Consider the following 14,120-nt stretch of genomic DNA (forward strand, 5'->3'; position numbering starts at 1 on the left):
AGCAGACTAAAAGATCTATTGTTTCAGAAACATGTGGCGCTGACATCTGCCCGTGAGACCTATGCCCTCCAAGTAGGGAGGTTATCTGCAGAGATACAGTCCCTTTTAAATACAAACTTTCCGAGACATGATGGTGAACTCATGGGACAAATTTTTAATGCATCCAATACTGCAGGGATTGTACAATTTTTTAAGGCTGTTGGTTCTGGGTTCATCAGCACCTTTTCATCTATATTTAGTATAATACCTTCAGCCATACACTCAATATTTTTGGACAATTTAGGGGGATTCCCAATTACTGTGTCATTTTTTATTTTCAATGGCTGCCTCCTCTCAGCAAGGAGGTCTGATGGCACGTTCACCGGCACAGCTGTATCCTGAACGCATGATCCAGTATTTCAGATCACCACTCCTTGAAGTACCGCAGTGCAACTGGTCTTTGTCGTTTAGACACCTGAACTGTGCAGGTCGTGTTACGTTGCCTTTGGTGCCTTTTCGAATGTGCACAGAAATTGTGTCTTTCTACATGGCGCTTAGTTTCACGGAGAGCTCCTTACCAGACAAGTGTGTTAAGAGTGCATTTGCTACAGGAAGCCTCCTATGAGCCGCCCATTGTGGATCAAGTGGCTCTTGGTACTTTAACATATGGTACTACATGGAATGCTGCTGCCTTGGCTGGAGCTGAGGCTTTGGAACACAAGTGCTCCTTGGTTTTCCTTGGCACCGACTTGGTAACATTAACACTTGCCGAAATGGGTTCCTTCCTTGATTCAATAGTCAAGAATACAATTGACAATTTTCACAATGACTTTAATTTTTGATATAATGTTGACATTCGGCTTTTTCACAAGATTGCTGAATTCTAAATTGACCATTTTTGTTTGGCCTGCTTCAGCGTGTTTTGCTTGTCAACTTGGACATTTATGTACATATTTTAGTTTACTTTTTAACAAAGTATATTTATGCTGATCTCTACCCTTTGAACCGACAAGGTGAAGGTGATGTGAGATTATTTTAGCTTCATTTTATGGACTCGTTATTTTAGCCATAGGCCTGTTGCTTGTGCACTGTAGCCCAGAAAATAATTAATTTCATTCTTTCAGCAGAAGCTTCATTCTGTTGTGACATTTTTTATACTTTTGTCGATTACACTTTTAGCCTGGAAATTGTTTTTATTTCTTAGCACAACATTTTCACTCTGTGCTTGCTCAAGGCTGTACACGATAATGTTGTTGGTACAAAGTAGAACATCACATTCCCTGTCACTTCATGGAAACATATGTGTTTTTACATTAGGGCAGTTTTCTTAGAACACCAGCTGTTTTATTATAAAACATCTATCTGCCCACTATACGTTAGAGTGCAATTCCAGCCAGAGGTTTTCACCGCATGCTGTTGTTTCATTGTAGCTGTCTGCTGATACTAAATCTGTTTTCCGCCTACATGGGAGAAGACTCTCAGTAGACCAGCAGTCCTCTTTGCTACTACCATATTCAGGTATGGTGTTCTCCCAGGGGTCCTGAAGGGCGGATCAGGGCTAACACTGCTTTGCTCTAGTAAACACCCTTAGTGGTGTAGGTAGGAATTCTGACACTTAGCATTGTTACACTATGGTGGGATTTTTCTTATGTTTTACTTTCTTTGTCACTGCATTGCTATTATTATGTTTCATTATCCTTATTACTTCAGTATATGCCTTTTTATATAAGATGCAGTTGATTCAATAAAATTAATTGAAGCAAGTCCTGTTTCTGTTTGTCTTTGCATGTGTGAGACAATTGTAAATGAGAGAAAAGAATAAGGTCTGTTCCACCACGGTTTCCCTGAGAAATCAGAATGTCATGCGCACAGCTGCCACAATTTGTGTTTGTTTGCATTTGTCGCCCTAAGTGTGCCATGTATGCCCAGACGTGGGTCCAGGGCTCACTATGCCACTGGATTCAAACTAGCCTGGCTGATGAAGGGTGATACCCTGAAACCAGTCCCAAGATGCTTGTTTCCGGTCCAGGGAGGAACTGGCCTGGCATTTCGGGCTGGATTGTTCCCATGGGGAACCGGGTCAAGACTGAGTTGCATATGGCTGGGTCCAAACTGGGGTAGCGTGGTGAGCAAAATAATTGATGGATTAAACCCAGATGTGTGACTTGGAGTGAATGTTTGATTGGTTCAACATTCCATCCATCATTTGTGTTTGTTTGATAATTGACAACTTGGCATTTACATTTATTTATATTTTTTATTTTTTTAAATGTTATTAGTTTGAAGAAATTCACAAAAAAATCAGTTTTGTACTCTCTTTGACCATGAGCATGGGCTTTATAAATGTGATTGTATGAAAAGGCCACTTGGCCATTACGATATTCAAAATGTCTGTATATGCCCATAACGTGGAGATTTCAAATCTTTTGGGATTTAATATTATTCATAGTGGTTGATGGAAAGTATTGTAGAAAATTATAGTGTATCTTTCTAGATATTATCGCATGCAAAGAATCTTTTGAATATTTTCATTTATCTGTTTTTTTCAGAAGTATTTCCTCTTCCTTATGTTGGGAGTGTTTCATTTGTATCTATTGTTTCTTTAAACAGTATGCCAAGATGTGTTGGTTGAACCGTATTCTTTATGAAATTTTGTTTGTTGCAAAAGTATGCACTGGACCTTCAGAAGGAAAGGGTTTGCATGATCAGTCAAGTCTTGACCTGCTACAGGGTTTGTATCTCACCTAAAACAGTCTAAACCAGACTTCAAAGATTCCACAGTCGAATCCTGCGATTGGCTGTTATCTAAGGCTGTGGAAAACATGGTAGAAGAATTGAGACTGAAGCAAGAGTTCAGTCCCGCCTATTGAAAGCCTGTAATGGCTTTGGCAAAGAACAAAAACAGGGATTCTATACCTCTACCCAGGAAAAAGATAACAAGATTGGAGTATCATCTAACCCAGTCTTTGCAGCCTATGAATGGCACATCAGTCAATAAATCAAATAAGCTCTTCATTGATAACAGTGAATATAAGGTTAAACTCTGCCAGGAATACCATTCAAACTAGATCTACAGTAAGATGCTTCCAAGAATAATATGCATGCCAAGAATACCATTCAAACTAGATTTACAGTCCTGTGCTTCCAAGTATAATGCTGATCCATATCTCGTGGCAGATGATTATAAGTTACTTCACAGATACAACATATATGCAACTTGGCATCTACATATACCACTATCAGCTTAAAATAATTCACCCAGTGCTCAAACTCCTTGGAAAACCCATCCAGCAACATGGAACACTTGACCTTCAAACTCCTCATCTTTGGCATCTGCACCCTGAGCTGCAACGTAGTCTATCGCTCTCCCAGACCACTCGCCAACTTCGGCAGCAGCTTCGAGGACTGTGTCGCCTCCTTGATCTTCGGCTCCAGCGCCTTCATCCTCCTCGTCAACCTTAACTTCTACCTGGAGGAACTCACTGATCCCAATACAACCAACCTGCTCAAGGCCTTAACTAACCTTTGACTCGCCCACTGATTGGAAAACCCCACACACAGCATTGGACACCCACCACACCCCATCTTTATCAGCATCAACAACATAACCTTGTCTAACCACATCTCGTGAACTTCAGCATACCCATCCAACACCATCACAAAAGCAACATTACCAACTCTTCACTACAGGATTGGCACAGGTTCTCAGAGGCACCCTGGTCTTCAGAACTCTTACACTACCGGCCTCGACACAACAACAGCCTGCCCAAATGAATCTCTAACTTCCAACGCCTGAATCAACATTTGTGCAGATACCCTGGCTCCTCTCAAAGCCAGATGAGCTACAAGAGCCAGGCCACTATCAAGCGGGTACACTGAAGAGCTCAGGCTCACTAAACGCCACTGCTAGCAAATTGAATGCAGATGGAGACAAAAATCAGAATGACACCGACAAGAGCATCTACAAATCTGGCCTCACATGCTACCATCAGCAGATCAGAACCAGCAAATGCTTCACACTCATCAACCGCAACGAAAGCAGCACCAACAGTGCCAAGGAAATCTTTACAATAGTGAAAGACTTTGCTTCTCCAGCATCAAACTACCCCAGCCTAATCCCCTCTGAGGACCTCTGCACTGATCTAGTTCTATTCCTCAGCAACATGATCACCTGCATCTACAAAAAAGTTTAGCTCAAACAGACACTCACAGCCTTTCTGCTTATCTCTACCAGCACCCAGAGGATCACCCTGACCACCAGGCCCATCATTGCCACTCAAGAAACCACAATGACCGTGCAGTCCATACACTCCGGTGCATTCTCTCACCCCTGCCCTGGCCACACCTTCATCAAAGGACTGGACCCCATCAGGACAGCCCTCACCTAATCCTGAAAAACTCAATCATCACAGCACTGGACAGTACTCCCCCTTCTCAAGAAACCTTCAGCGAACTCAGAGAAGCAAGCCAACAACTGGCCTGCCTACCTGCAACCTTACACAGCACAAATAATGGAAAAGATGATAAACAAATGCCTAGCCACCCACCTCACCAACACCCACCTCCTCGACGCCACTCAATCCAGATCCATGCTCAACCATTGCCCTCATCGCTGTCACAGACAACATCTGGATAATCATGGACAAAGGTGACACTGCAGCCCTCATCCTACTGGATCTTCTGCAGCTACCTACACCGTCTTCCATCAAACATGAAGTCAGTATCCAAGGTTCTGCACTTGAATGGATTTGCTCTTTCCTGACAGGCTGCACCCAGTTGGTCAGCCTGGCCCCCTCCATCTTGGACGTCGTCAACCTCATCTGCAGAGTTCTACAAAAATCCTCACTCAGCCCCACTTGGTTCAACGTCTAAAAGACCCTACTCAACAGCATCATCTGTGCCCATGGAATCATCATCACATCCCATGCTGACGACACCCAGCTCATACTTTTCCTCTTCAACAAAACGCCAACCATCTGGACAAATTTCTCTTCCTACATGACGGAAGTTGTGAAATGTATGAAAAGCAACTGCCTCAAGCTCAACACAGACAAGATGGAAGTAATAATCTTCGGCAAAGACACCTCGCTTTAGGACTCCACCTGGTGGCCTGCCTAACTCAGACCCACAACCCTCTCGGCAACCCAGGCAAAGAACCTCAGATTAGTAATCAACAACCTTCTCACTCTTACCCGCCAAGTGAACGAAGTCTCTGTCTCCTTCTTTCACATACTCAAGATGCTCAAGAAAATCTTCAAATGGCTCTCCACCACCACTCACAGACCTGTCACCCAAGCCCTCATCACCAGCAAGCTGGCAACAGCAATACACTCTATGCTGGAATCAACACTCTCCGCAGCCTTTGACACCGTCTGCCACCACACACTCCGCACATGCCTCCACAACATAGGAATTCTCCACAAATCCTTAGACTGGCTCACCTCCTTCCTCACCGACCGGACCCAGAGAGTCCGCCTTCCACCCTTCCACTCCAACACTACCAATATCACCTGCGGAGTCCCCCAAGGGTCCTCCCTCAGCCCCACACTCTTCAACATCTACATGATCCCCCTAGCCAACATCCTCCGAGCACAAGGAATCACTATCCTCTCCTATGCAGATGACACCCAACTCATCCTCTCCCTCACCCGCAACCCCACCACCGCCAAAACCAACCTACACGCCGTTCTCCTCGACACCGCCAACTGGATGACCACTAACCACCTCAAGCTCAACTCAAACAAAACCGAGATAATCATCTTCGGGCCCAACAAAACCACATGGGACGACTCCTGGTGGCCCACCCCCCTAGGCCCCGCACCCAGCCCGCAAACCACGCACCCAACCTCGGCATCATCCTTGACCCCTCGCTCTCCATGACACAGCAAATCAATGCTCTAACCTCCTCCTGCTTCAACACACTCCACACTCTAAAAAAAATCCTTCAAATGGATTCCCCCAGAAACCAGAAAGACAGTCACCCATGCACTCATCAGCAGCAGACTGGACTACGGTAACGCCCTCTACGCCAGCACCACACTCAAACTCAAACGCAAACTCCAGAGAATCCAGAACACAGCCCCACGCCTCGTCCTGGGCCTCCCCCGCCACGAACGAATCTCACCACACCTCAAATCCCTTCACTGGCTCCCCATAGAAAAGAGAATCACATTCAAGATCCTCATCCACGCACACAAATCCCTCCACAACACCGGTCCAACCTACCTCAACGAAAGAGTTAACTTCCACACTCCCACACACAACCTCCGATCAGCCGACCTCGCCCTAGCCACAGTCCCCCGCATCTAACGCACCACCACAGGAGGCAGGTCTTTCTCCTACCTCGCCCCCAAAACCTGGAACTCCCTCCCCACCGACCTTCGCAAAACCAAAGACCTCTTGGTTTTCAGAAAGAACCTCAAGACATGGTTGTTCGATCAGTGACCCTCCCTGCCCCCCTCCATATTTCCCCCGCGCCTTGAGACCCTCACCGGTGAGTAGAGTGATCTATAAATTTGATTGATTGATTGATTGATTGAACACTCAGCTGACCAGAATACTCCGGACCATACACATTTCAGCACCCAGACTCACCCTCAATCTCCCATCTCACACTTACCCTGCACTTCAAAGAGCTCAACTGGCTACCAATCCACAAACAAGCACTCTTCAAACTTCTCATGTGCACATATAAAGCCTTACAAAACATCAGCCGCAAGTATCTCAACAACCACATAAACTTCCACAAACCTACTAGACACCTCTGCTCAGTCGGGCTCCTACTTGCAAACACTACCCACATATACAGAACTAGATCCAGCAGTCGTGTCTTTTCCTACCTCATTCCTAAAGCCTGAAAAAACCTGTTCCTGAACATTAGAGCCTCCTCCTCAGTTCTTGAATTCTACACGAAACTTGGGACTTAGTTCTTCACCTAGCACTGACCCTGGCTCTGCCCATACAGCTCTTGCTTCAGCATCAGGATCCCCTCTGGGCCGGGTTGGGCGCTATACAAGTATACATACATATAAACATAAGATAAATTTAATGCGACAAGAATAGTCTTCAAATTCCATCCACAAGACAACTGCCTAGCTTTTATTGAGGGGAGTAAGCCAGAATATGCAACAACATTTCTTTATTGTAAAAAGCCAGCAAAAAAGATGATTATGAAACACATTTTTATCATCAAACTTAAACTAATCTCACTAATGTGTTTATTTCTTGACACTGAATGATTTACTCTTTTGATTTTTTAGATGAATATATTGAGCAAGGTTTTGTGATCTGGAATAAAATAATACTGAAACAATTTGTTTGGGGAACTTCAGGGAACAGATAAAATGCTTTCTGCATGCTATTTTAGAAAGTATTTGATGTTTTGAATGAGACAGATCATCTAAGTGTGTGCCAAAGTTTTACTAATGTTAAAAAATTATGAATCCCATTAATACCTAAACAGATTGTTCTCACTTTCCAAAGTGGAAGAGAGGAAAATAACTAAATAACAAAGAAGTACACATGTTGTTTGCTAATGGCACATTTAAAATGCTTGTTTTGAATCAGAAGGGTTGGGTTTTAAATTTACAAATACATTAAATTCATAAAATATTTACCAAAGTCATAGTAGGACCGCAGACAAATAGAATGGTTCCCAACCATATCAGACTACATTTTGACAATTATGATATGTGAAAACTTGCCAAGACTAAATGAATGACTATTTATTCAAAGTTATAGCACAACAGAGAAATACATTACATTTAAATGTGAACGTTAATATTTTCTTTACGGGTCCAAAGCAAAGAAGAAAGATATGGGATTTAATAGTGCTAACTGTGATGGCTATTGCATATAAATCTGCTATAGAAATAGCTAAAAAAAAGTATGCTTGGAAGAAATTGGGATACTATTTGTGAAGGAATAGAGTCCTTTACAAGTAGTAGGCCTGCAACTGTATTATTACTGGGTACTAAGGCCCTCATTATGAACACGCCGGTCCCTACCGCGCCACCGGCGGTGGCGGTAAAAACCGCCAACAGCGGAGCGGTCCGGACCGCCAAATAATGAACCAATCGAAACACAGGCATCCAGAAAACCACCCACCGCCAGTAGAGGAGTGCCGACGGCAGAGTCCGCCCACAGGCCGACGGAAAGGCCCAACCCACCCATCAAATAATGAACCACTATTCCACCGCCAGTTACGGGGCGGGAACCACCGCCATGCAAGTCCAGGCGGAAATGAACCAAATTCAATGAAACACTCACCGGAGGCCCACAAAATGTGCTGAATCAGACATGGATAGAGAGCTGCAGATCATGCCAGCCCTGCTCCTTGCCATATACCTCCACGACTGAGACCGCCAATGAAGACGACGACGGTAAGTACCGCAACCTATGAAACAAGGGAGGAAAGGGCACTGTTACATACCCACCCACTCCACCCACCCTGCAATGCCCCCCAAACCTTCCCAGAAGCACAACTCATACATCCCACAGCAAGAGATACTTACCTGACACAAGGCAAATCCAACTTGTCCATAGTACATACAAATGCCCCACACGCACAAACAAGGAAACGAAAGACCAGGGTTCAACAGTGTGCTGCCAAAACCCAGGCCACACAGAAATATTTATTACAGCTCACAGAGGCAACTACTTCCAACAAGGCCAATGGCCAGTCCTTAGCGCAAGAAGTCCCATGGGCCCCAACGGCCCCAACCTGACTCCCAAAAGTGCATGGTACTCCACCTAATGGGGCAACAAAGGGGCATCCAAGCATCTCACGGAATGGGGGCAGGAGGTGTTGGGGGCGGGGACTTGCGATGGGGGTGAGGCTTGGACTTGCGCTTGGAAGGTGGAGGGGGTTTGGGTTTGTCTTTTAAAGGTGGGGGGAGTGTTTCGAGTAGGTGCAGCCAGATGGACTTGGCTCTGCACGGGGCTTCTTCTCCTCTGGGGACTGGGCACCGGAATGTGAGGGGCAGACAGGGGTGGGCTGTGAGGTGGAAGGAGTGGAAAGGGCAAGGAGGTGTGCACGCTTAGGGACAAGACTGGGTGGGCCAGTGAGTTGGAAGAGGTCAGCACGGGAGAGGAAAAGTTTCTTTGGGGTGGTCCTGGATGAGGGCGTGGGAGTGGAGGCAGAGGGTGTGGACGTATGTGGTGTAGGGGTGCGTGTAGTGGGTGCAGGTGACTGGACAGTATGCTGAGGTGTGGTGGATGTGTGATGGTTGGGTGTTCTGGTGCGATTGTGTGTTTTTGGAGGAGGGGGGTGGACCCAGTGGGAGAAGAAAGGCTGCCAGTGTGGATATATGTTGTGGGGGTGTCTGCAAGTCTGGTGAGTGTGCTGCATGTGTCAACTACAGTAGTTGTGGTGAGTGCAAGTGTGGTGTCTGGGGTGCATGTATGGATGTCTGCTATTGTGGTGAGTGCAGTAAGAGGAGCGGCAACAGTGACTGAAGGTGCAGTGGATGAGTGTGTGCATGTAGAGGAAACAGACAGGGAGGCGGAAGAGGTGGGCACACTGGGGGAAGTGGATGTTGTGTGTGCATGTGGATGTTGGCTGTGTGAATGCTTGTGGTGGGAGATGTGGTGCTTGTGTTTTGAAGTGTGCTTCTTGTGTGTTGAGGTGCTTGACTGCGTGTCAGATTGTGTACTTTGGACGGGTGAAGGGAGTGGGGTGCTGGAAGGGGTAGAGGAGGTTGTAGGGGGTACGGAATGGCCAGGGAAACTGGCTGCTGTCCAAGAGGAGGCCAGAGCCTGAAAATATCTCTGTAGGGCAGACACGGCACCGTGAATGCCATCCAGATAGGCATTGGTCTGCTGCACCTCTGATGCTAGCCTCTGGATGGCACTGACGATGGTTGTCTGCCCTACAGAGATGGTTCTCAGGAGGTCAATAACCTCCTCTGTGAGGGCACCTTTCTGGGTGAGCGTGCACGGGCAACTCGGTGGGGAGCAGAAGAGAGGGCGGTGATGGAATGGGGGGTGGCAGAAGATGTCACTGTAGTGGTGTGGCCACTAGGGTCCGCCACCGCCGGGGAGCCCTCATCGGAGGAGGTATCGGAGTCACTACCTCCAGTGGTAGTTGCCTCCCCCGTGGTACTCCTCTAGCCCTCCCACTCACTGGTCCCCTTGGCGTCGGATGACTCTGCCTCTGAGGATCCGTGGGCGGCTGCTTCCCACCTTGCCGGTGCCTCAGCTCCCTCTCCAGATGTTGCTGATGTACAAAAACAACACAAGAGAACAGGGATGGGGAGCCTAAACAGGAGCGACACTTGTAAATAGCCGAATGGAGGTACATAGTGGCCACACATACACCCACCCAGAAGACACCCCCAACAGGCAGCACCCTTCACTATGGCCATGGCCATGCCCCTGACTACTGACCAGAACCCTGCTCTACACCCATCCCCTGAACTACCTAAGGACCCGACATGTGGGAGACCTGAAAAAGACACCCTTACACCCTACAGGGACCATAATGTAGATGGACAACTGTCAGAGTCCCTGCCTCTAAGCAGCATGAACCCTAATGCACACACAGACATCCATCCAGACTTAAGATTGTGACATGAGTACTCACCCCCTTGTGACTGCTGTGCAGCCTTCAACCACCCATCCAGGTCTGGGTACACCACCGCCAGGATATGTTGCATGAGGGGGGTCAGTGTCCGACGGGCACCCCTTCCACGTTGGGAGGACTTCCCCAGCTGGGCCTCGCAGATTTTATGTGCCCAGCACCGCAGGTCCTCCCACCTCTTCCTGCAGTGGGTGCTCCGCCGGATGTAGACCCCCAGGGTCCGCACCTCCTTGGCGAAGGCATGCCAAAGTGCCCTCTTCTGATGGGTGCTGACCTAAAAGGGTGACACAGAAATGGAACACAGAGGCCAGGCACTTGCAAGATAGGTACAGCTGGCTATTTATCCACTATGGGATGGACAGTACTGTCAGACTTACAGAGCATACGCACGTAGCATGCCATGCACCATGGCCCATGCAAACTCAGAGGTGCACACGTATGTCCTTGCAACATCATCCATTACACCCAAACAGTGCACCTCAAATCCCGACTCCCCTGTACCTCTGGCCATCCGTAGAGCTTGGCGTACAGGGGCAGGACCCCGTCCACTAGCCTCTCCAGTTCCTCCTGGGTGAAGGCCGGGGCCCTTTCCCCTGCAACACGAGCCACATCCATGACCAGGGGCAGGACACAGCAGTACACACAGTGGAGTACCTGTTCGCACAAGATCAGGGAGTCAAGTGAAGTAAAGATGACGAATTTGCGTATGTACTGTGGCGGTGTGCACCGTCACCGCCGGCGGCGATCATGATACACCAGGATTCCCTATTGGCATCCATGTTAACCAATGATGGTGGGAACGCCGGTAATCACTGCCTTACACTGTTACGTCAACCGATAGCGGTATAAGGTCACTTCCACAACGACAGGCCTGGATTACAGGGGGCAGACATTTTGGCATTAACTACGCAGCTATAAAAAATAATTGTGCACAATGCAGGCCCTATTTTCCAAATGAAGAACCTATGCATGTGACCATTAAAAAAAATAGCACACATGAAAAACACTGTTCCCCCATTGAGATGTAGATGTAGATCTGTAAAGAACTTGTTACTGTTGAGTCACTACAATGAAATATGCAGTGCACAATTGATGTGTGCCTATGTATGTGTGTTCCTCACACTTGTTTGATATCCCTCGTAGGTACTGAACCTTGTGGTGAGGAAGGGCACCATCGATGTACAGACCACTTGTGGATATGAGGACCATAGTGGAGCGTCAGATCATAATCAATTACAGACTCACCCGTGCAACAATTCAGGAACTTAGTGCATTACAGGATGCTGCACTAACTCTGGGAAATTTTAATCAGCATGCCATCCCTACTGAAGTGCAGGTGTTCTCCGCACTCCATTTCCTGGCCACGGGCTCATTTTAAGTGACAGTGGGCATGGGTGCTGGATTTTCACAGCCAATGTTCAGCATGGTACTGACAAGATTTCTAAATGCATTTGTACCACACCTGCAGTCCTATGCGAGATTTCCCCAAAGTACTGACCTCCCTGCCATCAAGTCTGACTTCTATGCCTTTGCCAACATACCCCATGTGATAGGTGCCATCGATGGCACCCACATACCGATCATACCCCCAAGAGACAGTGAACAGGTGTACAGAAACAGAAAGAACTTTCATTCCATGAACATCCAATTGGTATGTACTGCAGAACAGTACATCTCATATGTGAATGTCATGTTCCCAGGTTCAGTCCATGATTCCTTTGTGCTGAGGAACAGTAGTGTGCCACAGAAGATGGAACAACTCCAAGACGACCGAGGGTGGATCATAGGTAAGTGTTTCTGTCACTAACTGACACATAGCAGATAGCCAGGCTCTCTGACTAAGAGGCTTGATAATGACTACTTTGTATTGCACCTTTTTCTAGCTGATTCTGGCTATCCAAACTTGCGTTGGCTCCTGACACCAGTGAGTAATCCTGGGACTGATGCAGAGAGGAATTACTAAGAGGCCCATGGACGTACTAGGAGGGTGATAGAGCGAACAATAGGTCTCCTGAAGGCTAGATTTCGTTGTCTACATATCTCTGGGGGTTCCCTGGCCTATGGGTCTGAAAAGGTGTGTAGAACAGCGGTGGCCTGCTGCATGCTGCACAGCGTGGCTGTGAGAAATTCTATCCCCCTCTTGGAGGTGGAGGGTGCTGTATGCCCTGACCAGCTACCTCAGAGAGGTGAGGAGAGTGATGGTGATGATGAGGAAGGGGAAGATGTCAATTCCAGGACCCAACTGATACAACTCTACTTCCAGTAACTATGTGGGACTAAGGGCTGACATTCGGGTTTGTGACACATACTGTCAGTGTGCTTTGTCATATAGGGGGGTTTGATTCTTATATGTGAAACTTGGTCAAGGTCTGCATGGTACAGATTACAATTTACTGCATTAACGTTGGTGCCACATTTAGGCACACAGGAGCCCTTTCATGCAACAAATTGACAAAAAAGTGGTTATCAGCCAGTTGCATCCATACTTCACTTTGTTCACATTTTATGACAGGGGACAGTGTTACAGGTGTGATATGTGTTTTATTGGTGGCAGGGAGTAAATAGTGCAATTAACAGTGATGGCAAGTGGTCATGCGTGGTTGTCCTCAATGCCAACATGGTGGCAGCCTTGTTGGTAGTATTGATGGGTCCATCAATTCTTACATTAGTTCATATTGCTTCTTAGCACTGTGTGGTGGTTGATTGAGTGGGATGATTGCTGTGCAGATTGTCACTGAGTTACTTCTTGAAGGGGACCTTGTTCTTTGCTGGGGTTCCAGCGCCATATTTTGGCCTGAGGGTACGTTTGGGCACCTGCTGTTGACCTTGAGGGGATGACATGGTTGGCCCTTGGGTTTCCTGTGAGGGTAGTTCCTGGGATGTTTCTGATGATGGTGTAATTGTCAGGTCTGTGTCCGGTGATGTAGTGGGAGCTTCCTGTCCTGCGTGTGTCTCAGACTGGGTTTGTACCAGCTGCAGCAGTGCTCCTGCTATGCTGGTGATTGTGGCGTTGTGCTGTTTCCACTGCTCCATGGCCTGTTGGTGGTGTTCCTGCTACATCCTCTGACTGTGCTCCAGGGTGGATACTATCTGTGCCAACCTGTCATGGGTATGCTGGTAGGCCCCCAATACCTCAGATATCACGTCCTGGGCTGCTGCATCCATCCTGTGGCCTCTCCCCTGGCCCACTGAGGCCTGTGTCTCCTGCACAGGTCTGGCAGTACCACTTGTACAGGGGCCCTCGCCTTCTTGCATGTAGGGAGTGTGAGACTGTGGCCTCTGTACCTGTGGTCCACCAGTCTGTGGCCTGAATACACTGGTGTGGGGACGCTTGTCCTGAGCTGCTGTTCTTGACTGGGTGTTAGGGGTGTCAGTGGTATCTTGGGTGGGGCTGCTGCATGGTGACAGTCCAGGACTGTGTGAGGGGCCTGCCTGCTCATCAGTGTCCAAGGATCCTTCACCAGTGTCCTGTGAGGTGCCTCTGTCTCCATGGGGGGCACTGGCACTCCTTGTCCCGTCCGTGAGGGTGGCATGGGTGGTGGTACCTGTTGGGGGCTATAGA

The sequence above is a fragment of the Pleurodeles waltl genome, chromosome 6 (assembly GCF_031143425.1).
Source record: "Pleurodeles waltl isolate 20211129_DDA chromosome 6, aPleWal1.hap1.20221129, whole genome shotgun sequence".
Classification (NCBI taxonomy): domain Eukaryota; kingdom Metazoa; phylum Chordata; class Amphibia; order Caudata; family Salamandridae; genus Pleurodeles; species Pleurodeles waltl.